Here is a 24,291-nt window from a genome sequence, read left to right as displayed (position 1 = left end):
CAGGTATGACACTGATTACTCAACCTCCCTAAACACTTAGGGAAAACAGAGTCCAAATCTTCTAGACAGAAGATGGTTCCTTTGTCCAGTATCAGGGATCATTTCCTTCTGAAGTCAGGAAACATCTATACCCTTTAGCCAATTAACCTGGCAGGTACACTCAACCAGCAATTTCACTTTTATGAATCATTATGGGATTAATTCTTTTTTCTTCTTTTGGCCGTGCCAGGCGGCTTGCAGGATCTTACTTCCCCCACCAGGGATCGAACCTGGGCCCCTGGCAGTGAAAGAGCAGAGTCCTAACCACTGGACCGCCAGGGAATTCCCCTGGGATTAATTCTTGCCTACAATATACAAAAGCGAAGAACTGGGGACATGATCTACTCAATAACATCCAATGCTTGCTTGAGTCATGGCAATATACACGGAAGCTCTACACAGAACACAGATGAAATCGATCCAGGGAAGTTCTGTATCGGATGAAAGAACATTCCTCCCTACTACCTAAATGTTGCCTGCGGGAGGACCAACCACCCAAAGACTCCTTTGCTCCTTCAAATGAGAGTCCTTATTTGTGACATGCAGAGGATGCATCTATGCTACCCTCTGGATAGCACCATTCACAAGCCCATAGGAGATGTGTTCATATATGTTCAGTGATCACAAACACATGCTTTGGAGTCTGAGAGACTTGCATACCTGCTCGCTGGTGACTCTAGAGTGTTCCTCAACTGATCTGGACCCCACTTTCCTCATGTGCATAGTGGAAAGACTGTCCTGCAGGGATAAGATTGTTGTAATTTAATGAGATAATATACATCGAATGCACGGCCCAGGGCCTGGGATATGGAAACGCTAAATAAATGAGTTATCGTCGTCATCGTCATCATCATCTCACCCAATCCAAAGAGCGTCCTGGCCTTAGCTGTGCATGCAGGCCACCACACACCGCAAGAAGGATATCAAACACTTTATCCTCTTGAATCTGTACTTTTGACAAGTCGGGGACAGCTGACTGTAGTGCTCCTGGGTGGTCTGCAGAAACACGGAGGCTGCACGTGGTAAGAAGGGAAGTGTGGCGGGACTTGAGTAAATTGGAAGCCAGAGGCCTAACGTTAGTCCTGGCTCACATCTAACTCCCTGTGTGAGCCTGACCAGTGGACTTGATCACACTAGGCTTTGGTTTCCTTATTTAAAAAACAAAAACGAAGAACAAGAGACTATGAACCACATTACCACTTCCTAGACCAACAAGCCTGGTAAGCATCACTAGTGAATCTTAGAACTCTTTCCTGCTGAGCATGGCTGGGACTCAGAATTTATCTCAATATAGTTCTTCTGGAAGTCACCACTACAGAGTTTTCATATGCAATGAAACGTATCTGCCATTCCTAAACTACATGTTCCCTGAGATTCCTTCTTATGATTACATGTTATGATTTTATAACCCTTTACTAGACGCATAGAGATGTGGAGATTTAATGAAACGAGGAGCTCATACCAGGAGCAGGTCAGGGAGAAATTTTGGGTGGTCTAAGAAAACCTCAAGGAACCCAATACCAAACTCCCTGGGCGGAAGAGCCCTGGTGCGTTAAGAGGTACCCATTCATTGACTGTGCTCTGAAACCCTAATTTTTTTAAAAATTCCATGTTGAGCTCATTATTCACACTTACACACATACTCCTAAATTCTCCATCTCCTACTCAACAACCAGCAATCACACACACACACACACACACACACACACACACACCCTAAGATGTACATATATATGTGTGAATATGTAATATACATCTGTATATCTTTTCTATCCTGCTCTGCTACTTTTGCCCTAATCAGGTCATCTCTTTAGGCCTCATGTACACAGATATATTTATTACTTTTGGTAATTCTAAGTCTATACCGTTTATCCTCAAGCTAATTTTGTAAGATATTAGTTCCATTTTACAGATGAGGAGACTGAGGTCGGGAGAAGTTCAACCACAGCACAGGAGAGCTGGCATCCAAACAAGGTCTTGTGATTCCCAGCTCTAAGCCCTATGTACGCAGCCTCTAACATGTTACCGTGGCTCCAAGGTGCCCTCCACAGGGCTCCCCATCCCTCTGTCTCCAGAAGCCCTCCATACCCACAATCTCCCAGCACTAGTCTTTCCCAGATCTCTCATCCAGGTCCTGGCGGCCTCTGGCATTTCCCAAGCACACAGTTCACCAAACGGGACCATTTCTTCTTTATTATCTACACAAGTATTCCTAATTATTTCTCCTCCAACCCAAAATACTTATTTCTTATTTATGGGTGTAAATATAAAGCCAACAGGGCTCATATTTCACAGGGAGTCATTGCAACGGCATCTAGAGCCTTCCAAATTTAAGGAGCAGGAGAGCTGATTCTCTGCCCGTTTCATTACAAAGGGGTTTACCATAAATATTAGAATTTGAATTCCACCCAAGTAATGCATTAATAGATGCTAAACCATTAATAATTTCTGTACTTTTTCATAAACGGGCAAAGTCCAATAAATAAACTATATCTCTTTCACAGCAGAGCAGGGTTAACAAGTACCAAGGAGATTTCAAAGACAAACTACTGGTAGGGACTGCCAGGAGGTAAGATTCATAATGAAACCACAAATTCTGGAGACCCATTTTTTACTGTCCACCACGGCAAGTATCTAAAATTAAACACTAAGCAGAAATCCATCCTGGAATCTGACACACAGCAGTTTAGGTAAACAATCTCCAAAATTAAAAACAGATTCTGGATAATAAATAAGTCCGTGTGTGGATCTCTCTGATAACAGATACCTCACCCTGATAAATGAAAGGCGCTGGCCCTACCGAGCCTTTCTAAATTAGGCCAGATGATTCACCTAAAATATTTCATCTTGTGTCGCCTGTCTTAATGAACGGCGGTAATGGATAGCTTCTTACCGGTTACTGCATCAGGGCCAAAGGCCGCCAGGCTAATTATACTGAAGGCCTGGGGAAGGCAGCCCATCTGGAAGGGGCCAGCGGACAGGAGGGATTTCACCATGATACTCATTTACCAGGTCCCATGACCCAGGTCTGCTAGTTTCACTTGCTACTAGAATTCTAAAAGGCGATCACAATCATAGACGCCAGACAGCAAAGGTCAACACTGCAGGAGGCAGAAAAAGTGAGTCCAAGCTCCACCATTCCCAGCTGTGTGAACTGGGACAAACCCCTGGACATCTTTGGGCCTCACTTTTCCCATCTGTAAAGTGGGGATGATAATGTCTTCCTAGCCTCCCTCCGGGGGCTGTGGTGAGGACCAACAAGAAAGTGCACAGAGATGCACTCTGTAACCCCCCAAACAATCTTCTGTTATTACTGTTTGAACTAATCATGTTCTGTCATTAATTTGCCCAAATGTATTGAGCACGCTATAAGAGTCAGGCGCTAGGGATGCCTCAGTGATCAGAGAGACAAGACCCAGCCCTCGTGGGGCTGGATTCTGGGGATGGCAGGTGCGCAACCTCGTGCAAAAAGTGGGCTGTAAAGGGTAGGAGAGGATGGCGGAGAAAAATCGAGCAGCAGAAGCAGCCGTGGCGAGCCTGGGCCCGGAGCAGAGTGGGTGTTTTTGGCAGGGAAGGCCCCACTGAGGACACAACTTTTAAGGAAAGCCCCTAAGGAGGAAAGAGAGGGAGCCTCAGAGACACTGGTACAGAAAGAGAAGAAACCTAAGGGAAAACACCTCCAAGTGGTGTCTGAGGAGTGGCAAGGACAGGACACAGCTGTTTCTGCAGAGGTACCGGGAGCAGAGGGGAGGCTGGGGCAGAGGTCTGGTGGTTCGGGGGTGAGGTTGCCCGGGACCCCTGGAGGATGTCGGCCTTTGGAAGGATTTTAGCAGGGGAATAAGAGGGTCTAACGTAGCATTTGAATGGGAGCACTCTGGAGCCGCTGTGCTGGGAACGATAAATAAATAGCGTACTACTCTTACGTTAATATTATTATTGTTACGGCAAGCATCTGTTCTGATCCAAAGTGCATCCTGATGGCAGAGGGGGAAATGGGAAGGGGGCTAAGGGGGAGGGCTTAGGTTATTCTTTCCTACATGCTCACAACAAGGAAGCATAGAGAGGACTGCAGTGGGCGGACCACAGAGAGAAAAGAGCTGGGGACAAGTGAGCCCCAAGCAGAAGGGAGCCTTGGGACCCTGCCCGTGTCTCCGGCCAGGTTGTGGAGCGCTTTAGTGGGGAAGAAGGGCAGTGGGAGGAAACAAGAAAACGGACTTCTCCCCCGTCCCATGCCTTTGCTGCAGTCAGTCAAGCAACACGAAGCCCTACGCTTTCGAAGCCTGGGGCCTGTCTCTTTATTACAAATGAAAACAAAATTTTCTTTTACAGAAAGAGGAGCTTTGTTGAAGGCCACGGACCACATTTTATCGGCATCTGGTGTCGGCACAAGTGGCCAACACAACATCGTAAGAGAAGCCATCTTGCCTCCTGCCTCAGAACAGAAAATGACGCTGGGGTCATTCCATTAGTGATCGCAGCTGCTTCTAAATGAAACACAGAGAACCTGAAGCCGATTAATGAAAGCAGCCGGCAATCCTCACCGATGCTAATGCTGAACGGATCTTTAAACCTTGCTGCTTCAGCAGCTCCGCGCTGCGTCACAGTTCAAAATCTCAAAAGTATTATACACGTTAATTCCTGTGTGAAGGAAATTATGACTCAGCATTCTTTCCTTTTCTGATTTCTGGTGACGCGGCATTTGCTGTGCGGCTGGACTGTGTAATGCTCCCTTCCAAGGAGCAGGCAAGTCCACTGGCAACATGGTCAAAGCTTGTTCTTCTACAAAATGTCCACAAAGAACTGGGATTTGCGTAGATGCACGTCTGTAGAACCACAGCTGGAAAGGCTCTGAAGTGGAGACGAGGATGGGGTAGGGCAAAGGTGTCCTGTTTTCAGGCCAGTTAGTGGCACTTCAGCTCACTAAACTGAGCCAGTCATACCTAGCACCTTTGCAACTTTTGCTATGGTTGTGTACCACTGCTATTCATATTTACTTCTTGGGGCTCTAAATTGGTGGTTCTCACTGCCTGGGGACAATCACATCCCCCAGGGAACATATGACAATGTCTGGAGACTTTTTTTTTTTTAATTTATTTTATTTATTTTTGGCTGCATTGGGTCTTCGCTGCTGCACGTGGGCTTTCTCTAGTTGCATTGCGTGGGGGCTACTCTTCGTTGAGGTGCACGGGCTTCTCATTGTTGTGGCTTCTCTTGTTGCAGAGCATGGGCTCCAGGCGCGTGGGCCTCAGTAGTTGTGGCACATGGGCTGAGTTGCTCCGCGGCATGTGGGATCTTCCCAGACCAGAGCTCGAACCCGTGTCTCCTGCATTGGGCTTCCCTGGTGGATTCTTAACCACTGTGCCACCAGGGAAGCCCTGGAGACAGTTTTTGATTGTCACAACCTGGAGGGAGGCAGCTCAACTGGCTTCTACTGGACGGAGGCCAGGTATGCTGCTAAATATCCTACAATGCACAGGACAGCCGCCCACAGCAAACAAAAGAATTATCTTGTCAAGATATCATTAGTGCCAAGGTTGAGAAATCTTGCTCTAAGTTGACTCATTTCCCCCTATATTTATGTTAAAAAGGGGATTATATCTATAAAGGAAAGGTCAAGATCACCTATAATAAGTAGAAAGTGTCCAGAGTCATAAGTGGAAATTATTCAAAAAACATACCCAATGAAAACAAAATAATATTACATTTTAGTTAGACATAGTAGCCTGCTCTCTTTGTTTGAAAAAAAAAAAAGGCATATTACCTCCAAACTGAGACTTTCTCCTTATTATGGTCAAAACGATGGAAAGAGAATTGAAAGGGAATACCTTTTCCTTATGTGATTGACGATGCATCCATGTACCTCCCCAAATCATCTTGGGTACCACCAGCAGAAGGTGATATTGGCAGAGCTGATCTCAGTCAGTCTTCTCAAAGCCAAAACACCGGTATGGTTGTGGCTATTTACTGATGAGGAATCCCAAAGGGACAAAAGCAATGAGAAGCCAGAGTTATTTGCATTACGCATCTCTTGGGAATCTGGTTATGGCAAGATGGAGATGCTTGGCTTAGAGGCAGGAAAACACCACTCAGAGATTTATAGTGGAGGGAGGTCCCTTCCAACATCTGAGGTGAGACTGAGCGATGAAAGCCTTTCCAGATGGCTCTGGGTGTGCAAATCAAAGAAAATACGGCTGATTCCTTAGGCACTGTTTTATGACCCATATTCAACACTACTCTCGTGCCATGAGAAAAGTATCCTATGGTCCCAGAAGCTAGCTAGAGCAGCCGGCTGAACAAAACCTGAAGGTTTTCTTACTGCCAAACTTCTCTGAGCCCTTAATACAATAACGAGCACTGCAAATGCCTATCCCCCTCCCCTAGGACAAAGGAGATGCAACATTTCTCAAACTTATCAAGACACAGGTTGTTGTGTTTTTTTTTTTTTCTTGTGGAACATCTAGTCACCCCCTGGTATTCCAGGGAGCACAGCTTGAATAACTTAGTCCTAGAGGAAAAAGAATATTTCCTTTTCATCAAAGAACATGAGTGTTTTGAAAAATTGCTGTTGTAAAATTACCCATACCTCAGAAAGAAAGCAGAAACCATATTTTATTGATGATTTAATCACTGGTGTCTGCTAAACAGGCACTCAAGATACATTCATTCCAATGCACCACACGCACTCCGCATTAACGCTCAGACCTTTCAGAATAATTGGCTCTAGAAATGATTAAGATCTATGGATCCAAACAACCATATACCTTGGTTCTGTAGCCCCGGGGTTGGGGGGGTGGGGGGCGGAAGGATGCTCCAGATTGAAAACACTATCTAAAAAACATCTCGCTCAACTCCTATTTGAGACAAGAGCCCTCCTGCCATGTCAGCTCCGTCATTCAGCCTCTGCATACCCCAAGCAATGGCCAGGTTTGGTTTTCTTTGGTTTTCCATCTTCCCTCACCATTGTGTCAAAAACTCTTTTCAGAACCTCTTCCAGCTTTACTGTATCTTCCCTTGGCGGGTCTCTGCCTGCCCAGCATGCATTCACCTTTCTTCTGGGACGAGCACCTTGATGTTCCCCAGGGAACCCCACCACCCCAGACTACCCATCACTGCGTTCTGCAGCGCTGACTCCAGCCCGGCTCCACGAAGGCACCTAAACGGGCCTGGCCAACCAGAGCGTCATAGCCCCAGACTGCGGAGACCGGTTCAGGATAGATAAGGCACCCAATCAAGGCCCTTAAGACCCAACTTGGGGTGTGATGGAAGAGATGGTAAAAAGGGCTCTCTTTTTCCACTAAGGTAGCTGGGAAGATAACGCAGAGGTCCTGGGGAGTTAGCGGCCTTCTTGCCTCCTTGAGGGGGAGGCCCGAGAGTCACCAGGCAGGAAAGCAACGCCCTGGAGTGGAGGGAGAAAGACCACTTGTGTACACTGTTGGGCCACGGAGCCATCCACGCCCAACAGATACCGCTGCCCTTTTCACATACACGCACTAATAAATGTCCTTTTATTTACATTAACTTACACTGAGATTCTGATTAAAACTTGCAATATGCTGGACGCCATGGTTGGTATCTCTAAAACTCCCTCTTGTTTACTTTCTCTCCATTTGTTAACATTCCTTCTTTTCCTACTCTCTTCCTTTCCCATTTTGCATTTTTCCTTGGAATTCTCCCTCAAAGTCAGAAAAGAATAAAGAATGTTTCTGTTAACCCTTTGTGTCCGGCCCCCTCCAATATGGTGCCCATTCTCAAGAGACCACCGTCAAACCTCTCCCCGTTTGGGGGGACAGGTAGTTCAGCCACAGATAACTGTTTGCACAGAGTTTATATATCCAGGCTGCTGTTGTATTCGTACAAAAAAAAACTAGAAAAAAATCTTCATCCTCACCACGATAATGCACCAGGGCTCCCAGGCCTTGGACTTGAAAACTAACACATTCATTTATGGACTGAGGTTTATGAAGAATGACGTTTGGGCAGAGGGTGAGAGAGAGCCTACCACCTTGTGTTCTTGAGCCCACTCCTCTCAAACTGGGGGCCTGAAAGGGCAAAATGTGGCAGAGCTCCTGGTGACGCCGAGTTGCAAAATGCAAAATGCATCCCCAGGAGCTGAAAATCCTTCAGCACGGCCCACGACGGGCCGTGTGGCTGGCACATCAAGTGAGCCCCTTGCCCGGCTGTGAGATGCGCTCATCTAACCTCGGGTCGGTACATTCCCTTGATCCCCCAAACAGGGACACGGACAGAAGGGACACACAGCACACGGCTGCTCAGACTGCATGACGAGGTGGCCTTCCCGCCCTGGGCCCCGCATGGGGGACACGTGCCCTTGGACTAAGACCAGCCACAGGGCTGCTCCCCCAGGCAGGCTTGGCAGGCCTTCCCCGCCCCTGCTGGGAGGACATGTGGCAGAGAAGTTGACAGCTCCGTGGCCTTGACTCTTCCTTCCCGCCCCGCAGACGAGGCTGCTGCCAGGGCAGCTCAGCCCGGGGCCACGCGCCTGTCCCTTTCTCCTTCTCCAGCTTCTGGCTTGGATCTCATCTCTGCGACACACGGATCCCCCAGGAAATCCAGGCAGCCTCCCCTCCCGGGACCAGGGCAGCCGTCTCCCAGCAGCGAGCCCTTCTCTACCCGCACAGCCAGCACTTCCGGTCCCCTTGCTGCACTCGGATGAGCTCAGCAAGAACCCCGCTACATCATGAAGCTGCTGAAGCAAAGGCCTGCCATTTAATGTGCCTGGGCTTGACGTTTTCAACGACCTCGTGGTGCACGGTCGGTGCTCAACCAGGTGCAGCTCGCTCCCCTGGCCCAGCACCGCCCGGCCTGCTCCCTGCGTGAGGAACAGCATTGCGGGGAGGAGAGCAAACAGGGGAAATAGCAATGCTTTTGGCAAATATGTGTACACACGTGTACACACACACGTGCACACACATAGGTAAACATAATGCATCCGCATATACAAACGGACATATACACATCATACACACACTATATTTTAAAGTATTTAACTTCTAACTATAAATGAGAGCTAATTTGGGAACCATAAAAATGCTTTTGGGACATGTGCATACATACAACTCTATTTCTATAAACGATTAAACAAACAAACTAATGTAAGTTGTACCTTTTAAATCCAACAAAGCCACATCATTAACTGCACTTAAGCATTCGTTTATAGTTTTCTTACATTTAAGGATAACCAATGTGGGGCTATACAATTTCCGAAGCTAACCTGGCAGTATTCTCTGCAGTAACTGTTTCTCAGACTAGTTCTCTGACCAGAGAAGAGTGTATGAGGTTTGGAGGTGGACATGACAGTGAAATAGCCCTAAGTTCAGCCATAGACAAAGCACAAAGAGAACAATCCCTTTCATGATTCCTCGGTTCTGAGGAAGAGAAATAGCAGAGATTTCTTTTGTAGGACACTGGGGTGCTGAGAGGATGAGAGACCAGGCGGGGCCATGGAAGGGGTGAGGAAAATGCCACTTACATGTCTGGCTCCCTTTTTCCGCCTCCGTCTAGAACAGGCAGAGGAATTTGCCTTCTGCCTGAGCAAGGAGTGGAAGGCTTCTCTATTCCTTCTTCCTGGGATCGGCTCTCCTCCTTCACCCCCAAATGGGTCCTAGCTGCCACGCCCTCTGTCCACAACCAGCAGTGGGCAGCCCTGTTGTGAGTGGCAGCTGGAAGGCTGCTTTCTCAGTGCAGGCAATGGGGAAGGCGTGAACAAGAGAGAAATTACCTCCCATCAACAAATATTTTTAGTTTCTTGCTGCTGAAACTGGATGGCAGACCCCATGGAGAAGTTAAGAGGGCCGTATTCAGCAGTGAAGACTGCTGTTCTCTGCCAGGTGGGAGAAGTTGATGTGACAAGCTCTTGCCCCCGGCAGCAGTGCACTTTACGGACAGGTCAGGCACGAGACTCTTTACCACCATGCCCATATTCTAAAAACCTAACTGAAATGGATGAGCAGAGAACTCGTACACTTTAAAAGGCAAGAATATCTTTAACTGTCCTCCAACCTCCAACCTTTCATCCTAGCGTTAAGCCCTACTAACACTGCCCTATGGAATTTTCAACCTAATACTCTTGTCTCATAATTGGCCATGAAAAATTCATGTGAATAAATTCATAAAAATTGTCCATAAAAAAATTCAGTGAGTCGAACGCAAAGCATAAACAAGACGCAAAGAGCTCCATTTTACTGAGCGTGAGCTGTGTGTCCATGCCTGCGACAACAATCTCACATGTTTTATCTCACTTGATTCTCAAAACCACAACCTATGAAGTAGGTGCTATTTTAGACCCTTTACAGTGAAGGAATCCAGGGCAGGGCAGGAAAGGTCAGGTAACATACCCTAGGGCACCTAGCGCATAAGTAGTAGAGCTCTTATCTTGTGCTCTACTGTTTCCCAGGATATAAAAAATCCAAAGTGGGCTGAAAACAGAACAGTATCCAATTACTTTTCTAGAAAGTTTATCTGGCAGAAGGGAGCCCACCCAGCTGCTGATAGCATTCCCTCTCAATCCCTTAGGATATGAGTTCCCTGTTAAAAGCAGTGGCTGTCCAGGAGGAGAAAAGCAATGGATTTCTCCAATTTACACTGCACACCCCAAGTGTTCAATCTCTACACATTCCATCAGAAGTTTAGGGCATGGCCCCTGCCCTCCAGGTTACCTATACAGAAACGATGAACACAAATGAAATTTAACACGAGGAACACCCATGCTCAGGTATATAGCACAGACTCTGTCTGCTTCAGGAGCCCCAGAAGAAAGAGACCAAGGGGCCACCTACCTTATCACCAGAGTGAAGAGTTAAGAATGGCTTTGAAATCTGGAAAAATCCAGGGTTCAAAGCCAATTGTGCCATCCCCCAGCTGTGTGACCTTGGGCAAGTTTGTTAACCTCTCTGAGCCTCTGTCTTAACTGGAAAATGGGTGTTACACCACCCACGTGACACAGTTGTCAGGAGAAGACGATTAAATAATATTTATTAAACGTTCAGCCTGGTGTCAAGCCTGTGTGAAGCGCTCGTGATGAGTGGTATCATTATCATCCTCAGAATCACCACTAACTCAGAACACCAGCCACACAGAGCCACTTAACGGGAATTGGGATCATCACTTCATATTCTTAGAGGAGAGACAGAAAGACACACAGCGAGGCAGTAAATGAGAAACCAAGGAAGAGGATCTAAATTAGGCAGCTTGAAATTTTAATTTGGTTCCTCTCCCCTTAGTTGTTCCTGCCACAGCTTGAGCTGCTGAATGGTACAGACTGGATGGGCTAAATGCTTCTGCGTGTCGAAAACTGACCCAGGAGTGTCCACGGATGGACTCCCACATTCCCCACATCTAGAATTGTTCATCACAACCCCCAAGCTCTCCCCTATCTTCAGGTGGAAGCCAATATGCAGAAGAGGAGCACAGCCCAGCGGAGAGAGCACAAGATGCAGAGTCAAGCCCTGTCTCTATTTAAATCCCTGCTGGTCCCTGTGGGCTGTGTGACCTTGAGTGAGATATTTACCCTTACTGAGTCCCAGTTTTCTCATCGGCAAATCAGAAAGATGAACACCTTCCTCGCAAGGCTGCTGGAAAGACTGAAAGATACTATATGCAAGGGGTCTGGAACAATGCCTGTTCCCTAGCAGGTGCTCAGTGATGGAAACTGCTAGAGTTATGCCCACACCTAGTTCTGTGTCTGTAGGCTCTCTCTCCTTTCCTGCGCTGAATGAAGTAAGGCAAGTCCCATAAGAGATAACTCAGAGGCTTTAAATGCCTACTCCCTTTTGGAGACCTCTGTCAAAATCTAGTTCAAAGTCACACCTTGGTGAGTCCTATGTAAGCATTCCTGTATGAATAACAAGTGAGCACCTAGAGCCACTGAGGCTGGAACCACCTTTAGCTGGCTTCATGGAATCTAGTCGTTGGAGATGCTTCTCTCCACTAACCGAAACCGCCAATTTACAGGGACCAAGCCTAAGAACTGCGGGATACTGGGCACTCAAGATAGGAGGGGGAATCCACACCACCCCCGTAACTCAACAATGACCTAGTTTATCCAGACTCTGAGGACCCAAAGGATGTGAGGAACCCATGTGGAGTCACCCTGCAGGTCAATGTAGGATCTTAGGATGGTCAACCATATCCCTTGTCAGATACTCTGGGAGATACAATGGGAGAGAGAATCACCCCCTGACAAGCGAAGGAAGAAGAAAGCAATCTGCTCAAGCTGACTCAGCCTGCTGTCTGTCAGGAATGCCCCGAGGAATTCTGATCCACCCCAAAGATGTTCTGTTTGTTGAGAGCCTTCAACAAAGGCATTAACAACCTAAGGAGGGGAGGTCAGCTCACTGTCCCCCACCAACTAGGGGTGATGTGGACTGGCTTAAGGGTGCTGGATATTTGGGGAGATTTGAAGTTCACGTGTAGCAAAAAAAAAGGGGGCTCATATGGAAGAAGACAAACACCAAAGGCCAACTTCATCAACATCCTAATTGTGTATAAGGCAAGTTCATGCTCCCAAAGCTTTACTGCTGTGTGCTGGTCACGCCCCCTATATGTGTGGGAAAGGAGTTGGTGAATACTGATCTTTGTGTTGCTTCCTATTACTCACTTCCTAAAAGGCTCAAGAGCCTGGGAATAATATTGTCTAATCAAAGCCAAAGAAACCATTCCAGTAGAGGAGTAACTACAGTATCTGAAAACGTGGCATCAATATAGGGTATTTCAATAGATGAAACTGAAACAGGAAAAAGATTCTGCTGACAAAAAAAAAAAAAAAAAAGGATCCAACAGCCATGCGTGCTCACAGTGATACTCCACAGTGTCCTGCAAGGTACCTGGCACACAGCAGAGTTCAATAAATATCAGATGAATGAATGATACAATCCAGAAAATATATCTTGTTTGTCAGATGAATAAACTTAAATGACTAAACAGTGAGCCAGCACACACATACAAAAGACCTGCTGAGATCAAGACAGTGTTTTGTTCAAAAAGTGAAAGTAGGGCTTCCCTGGTGGTACAGTGGTTGAGAATCTGCCTGCCAATGCAGGGGACACGGGTTCGAGCCCTGGTCTGGGAAGATCCCACATACCGCAGAGCGGCTGGGCCCGTGAGCCACAACTACTGAGCCTGCGCGTCTGAAGCCTGTGCTCAGCAACAAGAGAGCCCGCGACAGTGAGAGGCCCGCGCACCACGATGAAGAGTGGCCCCCCCGCTCGCTGCAACTAGAGAAAGCCCTCGCACAGAAACGAAGACCCAACACAGCCAAAAACAAATAAATAATAAATAAATTTTTTTTAAAAAAAGTGAAAGTAAAATAATCACAGCAAATTTTTAAATTTAGACTCCCAAAGTGAACCATTTTAATAAACAGACAATGTCTAAGAATTTGTCTATTTCTTCCAGGTTGTCCATTTTATTGGCATAGAGTTGCCTGTAGTAATCTCTTATGATCCTTTGTATTTCTGCAGTGTCAGTTGTTACTTGTCCTTTTTCATTTCTAATTCTGTTGATTTGAGTCTTCTCCCTTTTTTTCTTGATGAGTCTGGCTAACGGTTTATCAATTTTGTTTATCTTCTCAAAGAACCAGCTTTTAGATTTACTGATCTTTGCTATTGTTTCCTTCATTTCTTTCTGATCTGATCTTTACGATTTCTTTCCTTCTGCTAACTTTGGGGGGTTTTTTGTTCTTCTTTCTCTTAAAAAAAAAAAACAAAAAACCCAGACAATTTCTATAACTTGCAACTTTGGAAATTGCTAACATGTATAACCAGCCATAAATGTCCTTGAAGTTTGTGATTAGAACATTAAATTGTGCTTCCAACTTTTGTGAACCCACAGTTTAAAACCTGCGAGGGGAGAGTGATAGAACCCATGGATTGCGTTGCTTACTTGGTACCAATGGGTTAATATCAGACACAGTATTGACTAGTTTCATACTGGTTGCTAAGCAACATTGCTTCCTTCTCCCAGTGGTCTGACAGAGAGGATAAAAAAGGACAGAAAATGAGAAATGTTGGAAAAATAGGAAAGTGAAATTCAATGGATCATAAGGTACAAGTTGTAGGAAGAGTAAAAGAGGAAATAATTCTTGCAGGATGTACTAAGACATCAGCTGCTTTATGACATCACAAGAGTAACACGTTGAGCCTCCAGCTCCAAAGACAGAGAAGGGAGTAGAAGACGAATGTCCCCCGACTCCAGCACAGTGCTGCTCATGTTCAGTTCATGCTTAGACAGAAACGCATAGGGTCCACGGATGACAGCAAGCTGACCTGTGTGACAGACCATTACAGCCCAAACAAAAAAAAAAAGTCTATCAAGTCCAGAAGGCACAACCAAACCTTCCCCATTATAATTCATTCTCCCAGTCCTTCAAGGAACTTTTGTTCCCCTCACATCTGAAAGGCCTCCAGTAAGTGATTCAAACATTCAACAACACTGACTGAATGCTCGCTATGTGCCATGCTCTGGGCTGGGAACTGGAGGAGGAGTGATGGAGCCCTTGCCCTTGACTGATCACTCACCACTGTGCTTGGGTCCCCTCGATCACCATCTCGGTGTTCCATTTTTGTCAGGACTTTACCATAGAGCAATTTTAGAACCTCACAGAATGACCTAAGAGTTGTTATAGGACAGACCCCGCCCAGCCCCACCCCGGGTCAGCTGCAGGACAGGCCTACAAGGCTGCTGAACTGTTTCCTGCCTGAAATCTCCAGGATGATTCTAAAATAAATTACCCAGAGAGAGGCAGCATATTAGCCCGTGAATGTCCATTTTCATAAATGAGTTCCCTACACTGGAAGTTGTCCTATGCTGTGTCCTGCAGGAACACAGATACTGGACAGGTCAGTTTTGACACTGGGGAGAGGTTCAGGAAACGGTTGCCATAGGTGCTAGCTGGCATTTGGAAAATGGGAAGGGAAATGGGAAGGAAGAAGAATCAGAGGGTCCTGGAAGCAAGGGAGGAAAGGAGGAGTCCTGGACAACCAAAAGACAGGGGAGACACCAAAAGGGAGATAAACAAACTTTTATCAGCAGGAGCTTTGAAGCTGGTCCCCGGCTGACTTGCACCATTGGGTAAGTTACCCAGCCTATCCCAGACTAAGTTTCCTCATCTGCAGAACAGAAAAAACACTTAGCTTGTAGTGTTGGGAGAATTAAAAGTATTATCTTTATAATTCTCCAAAGAAGACATACAGATAGCCAATAGGCACATGAAAAGATGGTCATCATGGCTAATTATTAGAGAAATGCAAATCAAAACTACCACCTCACACAGGTCAAAATGGCCATCTACAAATAATAAATGCTGGAGAGGGTGTGGAGAAAAGGGAGCCCTCTTACATTGTTGGTGGGACTGTAAATTGGTGTAGACATTATAGATAACAGTATGGCGGTCCCTCAAAAAACTAAAAATAGAGTTACCATATGATCCAGCAATCCCACTCCTAGGCATATATCTGGAGAAAACTCTCATTTGAAAAGATACATGCACCCCTATGTTCATAACAGCGCTATTTACAATAGCCAAGACATGGAAACAACCTAAATGTCCATCGACAGATGAACGGATAAAGATGTGGTATACACACACACACACACACACACATGCACGCACACAATGGAATATTACTCAGCCATAAAAAAGAATGAAATGATGCCATTTGCAACAACATGGATGGACCTAGAGATTATCATACTAAGCGAAGTAAGTCAGAAAGAGAAAGACAAATACCATATGATATCACTTATATGTGGAATATAAAATACGACACAAGTGAACATATCTACGAAAAAGAAACAGACTCACAGTCATAGAGAACAGACTTGCGGTTGCCAAGGGAGAAGGGGGGTGGGGAGGGAAGGATTGGGAGTTTGGGGTTAGCAGGTGCAAACTAGTATATATAGGATGGATAAACAACAAGGTCCTAATCTATAGCACAGTGAACTGTATTAAATATCCTGTGATAAACCACAATGGAAAAGAAAATGAAAAAGAATATATATATGTATAACTGAGTCACTTTGTTGTATAGCAGTAATTAACACAGCATTGTAAATCAACTCTACTTCAATAAACATTTTTTTTTAAAGTGTTATCTTTAAAGCAATCGCATGGTGCCTGGCACACAGTAAATGCTCAATAAACTGTAAGCAATGTTATGATCATATATGGAACCACTTTACACTGTAAAACACTAGTTTTAACCATTAATTATTATGTATAGCTGTGTCTAAGATTGGTCCTAGTTAATTGCCAGCCTCATTCCTCTAAGCCAGTGTTTCCCTAATTTCATGTGTGTACTAGTCTCATAATTTCTGCTCTATCCAAGTGCTACCTTTTGTAATAATAGTATTGGTAAAACCACAATAATAGTAACAATAAGAAAATAATAACAATAACAGCAGCAACAATAACCAGGACAAATATTCCTGGAGTATTTATCACATGCCTGGCACGATTCTAAGAGCTTTAAAGTACTAATTCATCTGATTCTTACAACAAATCTAGGAGGTAGATACTATTATTAATGCCATTTTACAGATAAGCAAACTGAGGCATGGAAAGGCTAAGGTCATTTGGCCAATAAGTGGCAGAGCACAAATTCAAATCCAGACAGTCTGCCCCAGAGCCCACACCTAACTCATATGAATACAGCCTCTCTCATCTCTGTATGCCTGCATTTACTTTATTGTTTAAAAATTGATTCAAATGTTTTAAAAACATTACACTATTATATAATAATATCTGTGAAATTCTGGGTTTAATATTTTAGTTATAATTTTTCTCATATAAAAAATAATTACAAGGTTATTTAAATAAGAAATTTCCATGTACTACCTAAAATCCTCAATGAAACAAACTTTAGAAAAATACTGCTCTAGTCACCTGGGAATTTCTTAAAAACCCACCGTGGACCAATACTAACAACTCACTGGTAGTTACCTACCTCAATACCCATTCTCTAAGTCCTCCCTGGTAACAGAGCCTGGATTTTTCTCTGGCCTGTGGCTGCCACAATGGAAGAGTGTATTTCAGCTACCTCTAGCTCAGTGATTAAATTCTGGCCAATGAGAATTAAAGGACTGTGTTATGTGGGACTTCACGGAAGTTTCCTTAAAAGAGAATGAACCTGTCCTTTACTCCTTCTCCCTCTTGCTTCTGGAATGAGCACATGATGACAAGAGCACAGCTGCCACCTTGAATCATGAGAAAATACACTAAGAACGTCAGAACCCCAAAGAGAAGGAACCAGGGGTCCTCATGACCATGAAACTATCACAACCCTGCACTACCAACACCTCCATACTTCTTTTACTTGAGAGCGAAGTAAATCTCCACAGTGTTAAGCCACTGTGAATCAAGCCTTTCTATTGCACTCAGCTGCACCTCATCCTAATGAATACACCATCCATCTCTTACTCTGGCACCCCCTGCTCCTCAACCACGAAACTTCCAAAAAATTTCACCCCGAGAATCTGTCCCCTAAGTATTCAAGGAACTAAGCAAATCCTGAGGCAATAAGTGCTGCCATTTATGTGTTCACTATGAACCACTCTGTTCTAAATGCTTTCTATACATGAGTATTTAATCCTGCCAACAAACCTACATGATAGGGAACGTTGTAACCTCATTTACACGGATGAGGAAACAGGCACAGAGAGGTGTAAGTACCATGCCCAAGGTCATGGAACGAGTAAGTGGCAGAGCCAAAACTCAAACCCAACAGTTTGACCCCAAAGAATGAGTTTTCAACCCTAAGGCTCTCTCCCTGGAATCAAAGGGCCATCACACACTGGACCCTCAGGGGAGCTGGCTTCTAAGTGGCTCCAACTTCTTCCCCATCATGGACCACAGGTCAACGCCTGTGAAAACTGAAATGACTTGGGCCTCTCGAGAAATCATCCTGGGGCCCCTTTTTACTGACTTACTTTGTAGGTGAAAGAAATATTCAAAACTAGGTCCAAAAGGAATATCCAGAAAATCTCTGCCTTCTGCCCCTCAGGAATTGCACCGGGCTCCCCAGATGCCCCGGACAGGGCAGGGTGTGTGCCCACCGCCCCTTCCATGGCCACCACGGAGTTAATTCGTATTTCCAAGGCCTGGCACATGTTCAGTCAAAAACCTGGCTGAGTGCCTGTTGTTTACTGAAGCTGGGGAAGAAGCATCTGCAACATTACGAAAAACATATTGTAAAAGGCAACACATGCAAATTAAACCTCTTGAGCTATGAGTAAATTGCTGGGAAAATTTATAACTCATTTAATAAAACTTGAAGTAAATACATAGCCTGGCTCCCAGGGAAAACAAAATATTTCCCACAATTCTCTCCTCTTAAAAAAAAAAAAAAAAAAAAAGAACCTTCAAGCCAGACGGCTCTACCAAGTAGAAAGTATAAATAGCAGCTGTGGTGGTAAGCAAAACCCACTTTGGATTGCGGGGTATTTAATACCCACGTGGGCAGTGCCACACCCTCTGCTCTGGGATCTATTTGACAACATCCAGGCCTAGAACATCTCCATAATAGTCCATGATTGTGCTCACCCAACACAGCTCTACTGGGCATCTTCTATTCATTAATTCATTCAACAAGTATCTATTGAGAGTCTACCCAAGAGGCAGCGTAATATAGTGATTAAGAACACATGCTCTGGGGCCCTGCTGCCTGGCCCTGCAGCCCAGGCTCCGTCACTCACTAGCTGTATGACCTTGGGCTTTGGTGTCAAGCCTCTGTGCCTCAGTCTCCCCATCTGTAAAATAGGAATTACAATAATATCCACATCATGGGGTCACTGTCAAAACTGAATGGGTGAATACATATCAAGTGCTTAGAACAATGCCTGGCAAATGGTCATCTTTTAGTAAATATTACCTCCTTGTTATTTACTAGCTGGCATTATGGGCCAGCCACTCTGTGAGGTACACAGGACACAATATCAAACAAGGTAGATGAGGCCGTCTCTCATGGAGCTTATGTTCTCCTAGAGGCCTGGGGGTAGACAGACAATACACATGAAGACATATGAATCAGTAACACTTTTTAAGATAGTAACAGGTGCTCTGAAGACAGCAAAACAGAGTAATAGAATAGAGATGATTGCCAAGTAGGAGCGGGGGCCATTTCGGTTATGGTCGTCAAAGAAAGTCTCTCTGAGGCAGTGACACAGGAGCTCAGACCCACATGGTAAGAAGTTACCGACTAAACCAAGAATGTTCTACACCAAAGGAGTCACTTGAATATTCTAAAACTAAAGAAAGAGTTTGTTCTCCTTGAGTGACGGCACAAGGCCTGCAGAATGGGGAGCGGCCCAGGAGTTGAGGTGGGAGATTTGGCTGGACCAAGTCACACCGAGCCTTGTAGGCCACGGAAGGACTGGGGGTTTTATACCAAGAGCAACAGGTCAGCACCGGAGGGATTGGAAGAAGAGAGTGTGACTCGATCTGATGGACAATTTAAAAGCCCACTCCAGCTGCCACGCGGTGAATGGATCACGGGGACGCAGGAAGGGAAGGGGGAAGGGCAGAGAGGAAGCTGCTTTGGTTGTCCCAGCAAGACGGGATGCGTCCCTGGGCGTGAGCCAGGTGCTGCTGGAGGAGACTGGGGAAGTAGTTTAGGAGTGGAGCTGACAGGACTTTGGGATAGGTTGGATGTGGGAGTGAAGGAAAGAAAGAAATCAAGAATGACTCCTAGTTTGGGAGGCCTGGTTTACTCCTCAGCCTGTGATGAATACTGAGCAGACATGGCTTCTATTTCTAAGAGAGCTTTAAAGAAGAGAGTTGGTCAGAGCAGCCTAATACACACGAAACAGAACCAAGAGAAAATGGAATAGCGGTACCTAAGTGCATGGTTTATAGTCCAAGGTTCAAAGAAAGGAGAGAACACCATTTCAAGGAAGGCCACAGAATATGGGGCACCACACCTGGCCCTGAGGACACAGTCACTGGCATTCCACGAAGAGAGGGTCACATGAGCACACGTGGAAGAGGAAGGTCCAACATGGGCCACTCCAAAGAAGGAAGGCCAATCACCGAACAGAAACGATGGCGTCCTTCCAACTCACTACCAATTTTCTGGAAAATCTCCTAGAGGAAAAGTGGCGATGGAGGTATGACCTCATTCCCATTTGGTCACCCTTGTTTCCATCGTTTGAGAAGGATCAGGAAGTCCTTGGAAAAAACTGTCAACGTATGGACACTCAGGTATGTGGGGCAGTGGCTTAGAGTCCGGGGCCTTCAGTCAAGGAGCCCTGGGTTCAAGTCCAAACTTGAACACTTATTGGCCCTTAGCGACCCTGGACAAGTCACTCATCTTCTCTAATCCTCAGCGCCTATAAAATGGAACAATAATATTATCACCACATAGAATTAAGGGAAGTAACACTCCTAAAGGACTTAGCACACTGCCTGACATGAGACGAAAGTTCTCAGCAACTGTTATTTAAGGAAATCATTGTTCCCTGCACAGAATCCTGCAAATATTCTATCATAACTTGTCCATACTTGATGACTATTGCCCATTTAAGCATCTCTATTCCTCACTAGTTTGTAAAATATACAAGTGAACCAGTCTTGGGTTGCTCATCTTTACTACCAACAGCTAACAAGATGTCGAGTATTAATAATAGTAATACTGTAATTATTATTTATGGGAGTCAGTATTTACTAAACTCTACGTGCCCAGCATGACACCAAGCACTTCGCAGGCATTAAATCACAGGAAAGGTATAGGAGGGTGAGAGGAGCATGAATACTTCATTTCCAATCTCTGCTCCATTGTTTACTACCTGTCTGACCTTTAGCTTAAGCTTTCTACAACTCAGTGTCCGCATCTGCAAAGTGAGGGAAAAGCAGTACTAACCTCACTGAGTAGTTGTGAGGATTAAATGAATTAACAAACGGGAAGCTCTTGGAACAGGCCTGGGCCTAAGTAAAGGCTATGAAAGTGTTAACTATGATTATGATTATCAGGCACAACCAACCTACGAGGCAGGTGCTGCTGTCATTCCCATTTTGCAAACAAAAGCCCAAAGAAGTTCAACAAACTCCCCATGGACGTACTCTCCAGAAACCAGATGCCTAACAAGTATGTTTTGGAGGACTAAATGAGCAACAGACTTTGCTGGTTAGCTCATCACGTGAAAGCTTTGGCCCTGAACATCAGTGAGTTACAGGCAGGAACATGCTTCACAAGGTGTGTCATCAGCCTCCCAGGCACGGCAGCCTCAGGGGACAGGTCAGTGGAACGCAGGACACACTCGTGGATAAAGAGGATGCTGGACCTTTAAGAGAAATGAACAGAAGACAGAAGAAGAAAACCTGGGGACAGCGGTATACCACAGATAAAAGAAGAGGCAGAATCGACCCTTTCAAAAATGGAAAATCTGTTGCTCATAGTTCTGCCAACATCTACACGGCAGGGACTGCCCAAACCACATGCCAAGGCCTGGCAGGACAGCTCAGAACCAAGAGGTAAATTAGGCTCCACCACGTGACTTAAACCAAGCACAACGTGACTACACATTTTGGGGCCCCCTTTGTAGATACTCTAAATCCAGGCTGCTTTCAGCTAGAGAACCCTTCCTTCTGGGGGCAGGTGGCCTTTCTACCCCACCCCTTGGGGCATCTTTTCCACCCCCGTACTCCTGCTGCTGCCATCACTCTTCTTCTTAATCCAGGGACCTTCATGCTTCAGAGGGTGAGGGCACAAAGCTCACCTGTCTTGCAGATCATTACGACGGTCAGGTTTCCTTGCATCGTGGAAAAAAAAGACAGTCGTGGCATATGAGAACCCCATACGGCTTAAGGCGCTGGGGCAACAGTGTCACATAGACCTGAATGTGACTGGGGATCCTGGCACAGGGGAACTTCTTCACTCCTGACAATTCTTCTAAGAATAAAGGCAGAAGATGACTGCTTCTGACGTACTGCTCCAGGCCCCTCTCCAGTCTCTCCTGGATTTGGACATCACTCAGGCCCATCAGAATCCTGAGACTGCTGTCTGCTGACTGACAACAGAAAGAGAAATTTAGAGGTGTGAGTGAAATGACAGAGCTGTCACGGCTGCCTCTAAAACGACTCTTTTCTTAAAGAAAGGAAAGATAACAGAAAAAAAAAAAAAAACCCTCAGACAGCTGCAATACCCTGTCACAGTTGCCGGCAGAGGTTTTTTCAAAACGGCTTCAGATGAATTTTTAAAAACTGAGAAGGGCAAAATAGTTACCCCCAGTTTTAATCCTTGTATGTGTAGGATGGAATTTGGGGGACAAACCCCCTTCTCTGCAGGGAACTCTACTCAATACTCTGTAATGACCTATATGGGAATAGAATCTAAGTAAGAGTGGATATATGTGTATGTATAACTGACTCACTTTGCTGTACAGCAGAAACTAACACAACACTGTAAATCAACTATACTCCAATTTTAAAAAAATTATTAAAAAAGAAAAAATATCTCTGTCTTTGGACCCAATATAAGAAAATGTCAGCTAAATATTTTTACTTGGAGAATGGGAGCAATTTTCTTACCCTTTAAAAAATATTTGTTAAAAAACAAACAAACAAACAAAAAACGTTCAAATCCCAGACTCCAGAGTCTCCTTCCTTTCACTGAGACCAGCTCATGACCTTAGCTCCTAATTCTTAGGTGGACTTTTGGTCAATGAATGCCATGTTAGTCACTGTGATCTCCAGCCCTGGCTTCTGTGATCCAACACGTCAAAGTCACATGTTTGTTACACGTTCAGACAACAGCCTGGGCGAGATGCCCAAGTCCCAGATCTCCCTTCCCCTTCCTTGTCATCCAATATTTCCGCCACTGTTAGTAGTTTAAAATGTCTTGTTTCTTTCTTTGACATCCAAAACATGAAAAACTTGACCATTGCAGGGGGTGGGGGGGCTTTTCTCAAAAAACAAACCGCCCTAGACTGAAAGGCACAGGCTGAGTCTACATCCAGCATCCCTGCAGCAACAGAGAAGTCACTGGCCAAGGAGATCACGTTTCAAAGGCTCCCATTTTTCTCAGTTTTCTGAAAGCCCTAACTTTACAATAACCATGAGAATAAACAGATTCCCAATCTCACCCACAGGTCAAACACAGCCCAGAAAGGAATGTCTTTATTAAGATAATGCCTTGGAAAAACCAATAATTCTAATAGCAACTAAAAAAAAAACAAAAAACACAAAAAAAAACCACACAGATCATAATAGATGGGAGGAAATTGCACTCTGAGTATTTTTCCAAGAGTACGAGAGAGTCAAGCAGACCAGCCTAAGAAACCCCATCCCTGCTTGTAAAACGCTCCAGGAGAACCACAAACCTACATTGGACCGCTGATTGATGTAACGCTTGGATCAGAAATACACTGCATGAAATACAATTTCCAGAGAGGAAAAGGAAGTCCTTGATGAGCCTGGTGAAAGAGTGATAAAAGCTTCACTCAAGGCTTGCACTTTAGTATCAGATTGTGGGAAACTTTCATTGAAACAACCCAACCGAGTCCATTAGCCATCCATCGGCAAGCACTACATAAACCCTTAACACCTCGCCTAAGAGAAGGCCCCATAATCACCCTGATTCCTGCTGGGAGGAGAGGGAAGGCAAAGCAGCAGACGGAGAGGCTGCCTAAAGCCATCCCAAGGACAAAAGACATTCTTCTTGGATGGGGAGAGCAAGGGAAGAAGAAAACATCCACAGGAAGAAGGAAACAGACCAACATGAATTTCTTCTCTCTCCACCAGCACCTCCACGATCGCAATACTGACTTTGGGGCCACTGAGAAACCCTGACTGCGGAAGAGAGGAATGGAAACCGTGCTGGAGCAAGAGTAGGGAGACTGGGTCCTGCTTTTGGCCCTTACGTCTGTGTGACGGGCATTATTCACGCCCTCAGCTCTCGACCTAGGACGATAACTTCTGCCTTTCCCACCTTTTGGGGTTATTCAAAATAGCCAAAATAGCAATGGCAATGAAACTGCTTTCAAGATTTCAAACCACTGAACAAATCTAAGGCATCGATACTGTTTTAGATACTATGTAAGCTGCGACTCCATAGTTCCGTGTGCTTGTCCGTTCATCCAGAGCTATGATTAGGACTAAAAGGGATAGAACAACACAGGTATAAAGGACATGGTCTTCTATGCCATCCCCCCTTCCAAGCTCTCTCTCTCCCTGCTCATCTCCAAAGCTTTCCTTCAGCAAGTTCTCTGGCTTTGTCCTGACTTTTGGTCCCCACAGGTGGCTGA

General features: G+C 45.3%; 1 protein-coding gene and 2 long non-coding RNA genes across 3 annotated transcripts in view; 2 read left to right on the top strand and 1 right to left on the bottom strand.

Annotated features, from left to right (window-relative positions):
- Nucleotides 1-24,291, bottom strand: part of LRMDA (leucine rich melanocyte differentiation associated) — a 1,312,323-nt gene that overhangs the window by 762,426 nt on the left and 525,606 nt on the right. The gene's annotated exons all lie outside the window — the stretch shown is intronic.
- LOC309604599 overlaps nt 1-24,291 on the top strand; it is an 807,304-nt gene that overhangs the window by 280,960 nt on the left and 502,053 nt on the right. The gene's annotated exons all lie outside the window — the stretch shown is intronic.
- On the top strand, nt 1,746-16,128 carry LOC309604604. Its single transcript, XR_014230925.1, has 3 exons — nt 1,746-3,770; nt 4,369-5,485; nt 7,022-16,128. It is a non-coding gene; the product is annotated as an uncharacterized lncRNA (long non-coding RNA).

This window comes from Balaenoptera borealis (assembly GCF_965194805.1).
Source record: "Balaenoptera borealis genome assembly, chromosome: 10".
Taxonomy (NCBI): domain Eukaryota; kingdom Metazoa; phylum Chordata; class Mammalia; order Artiodactyla; family Balaenopteridae; genus Balaenoptera; species Balaenoptera borealis.
This window is presented reverse-complemented; position numbering and strand designations above follow the sequence as displayed.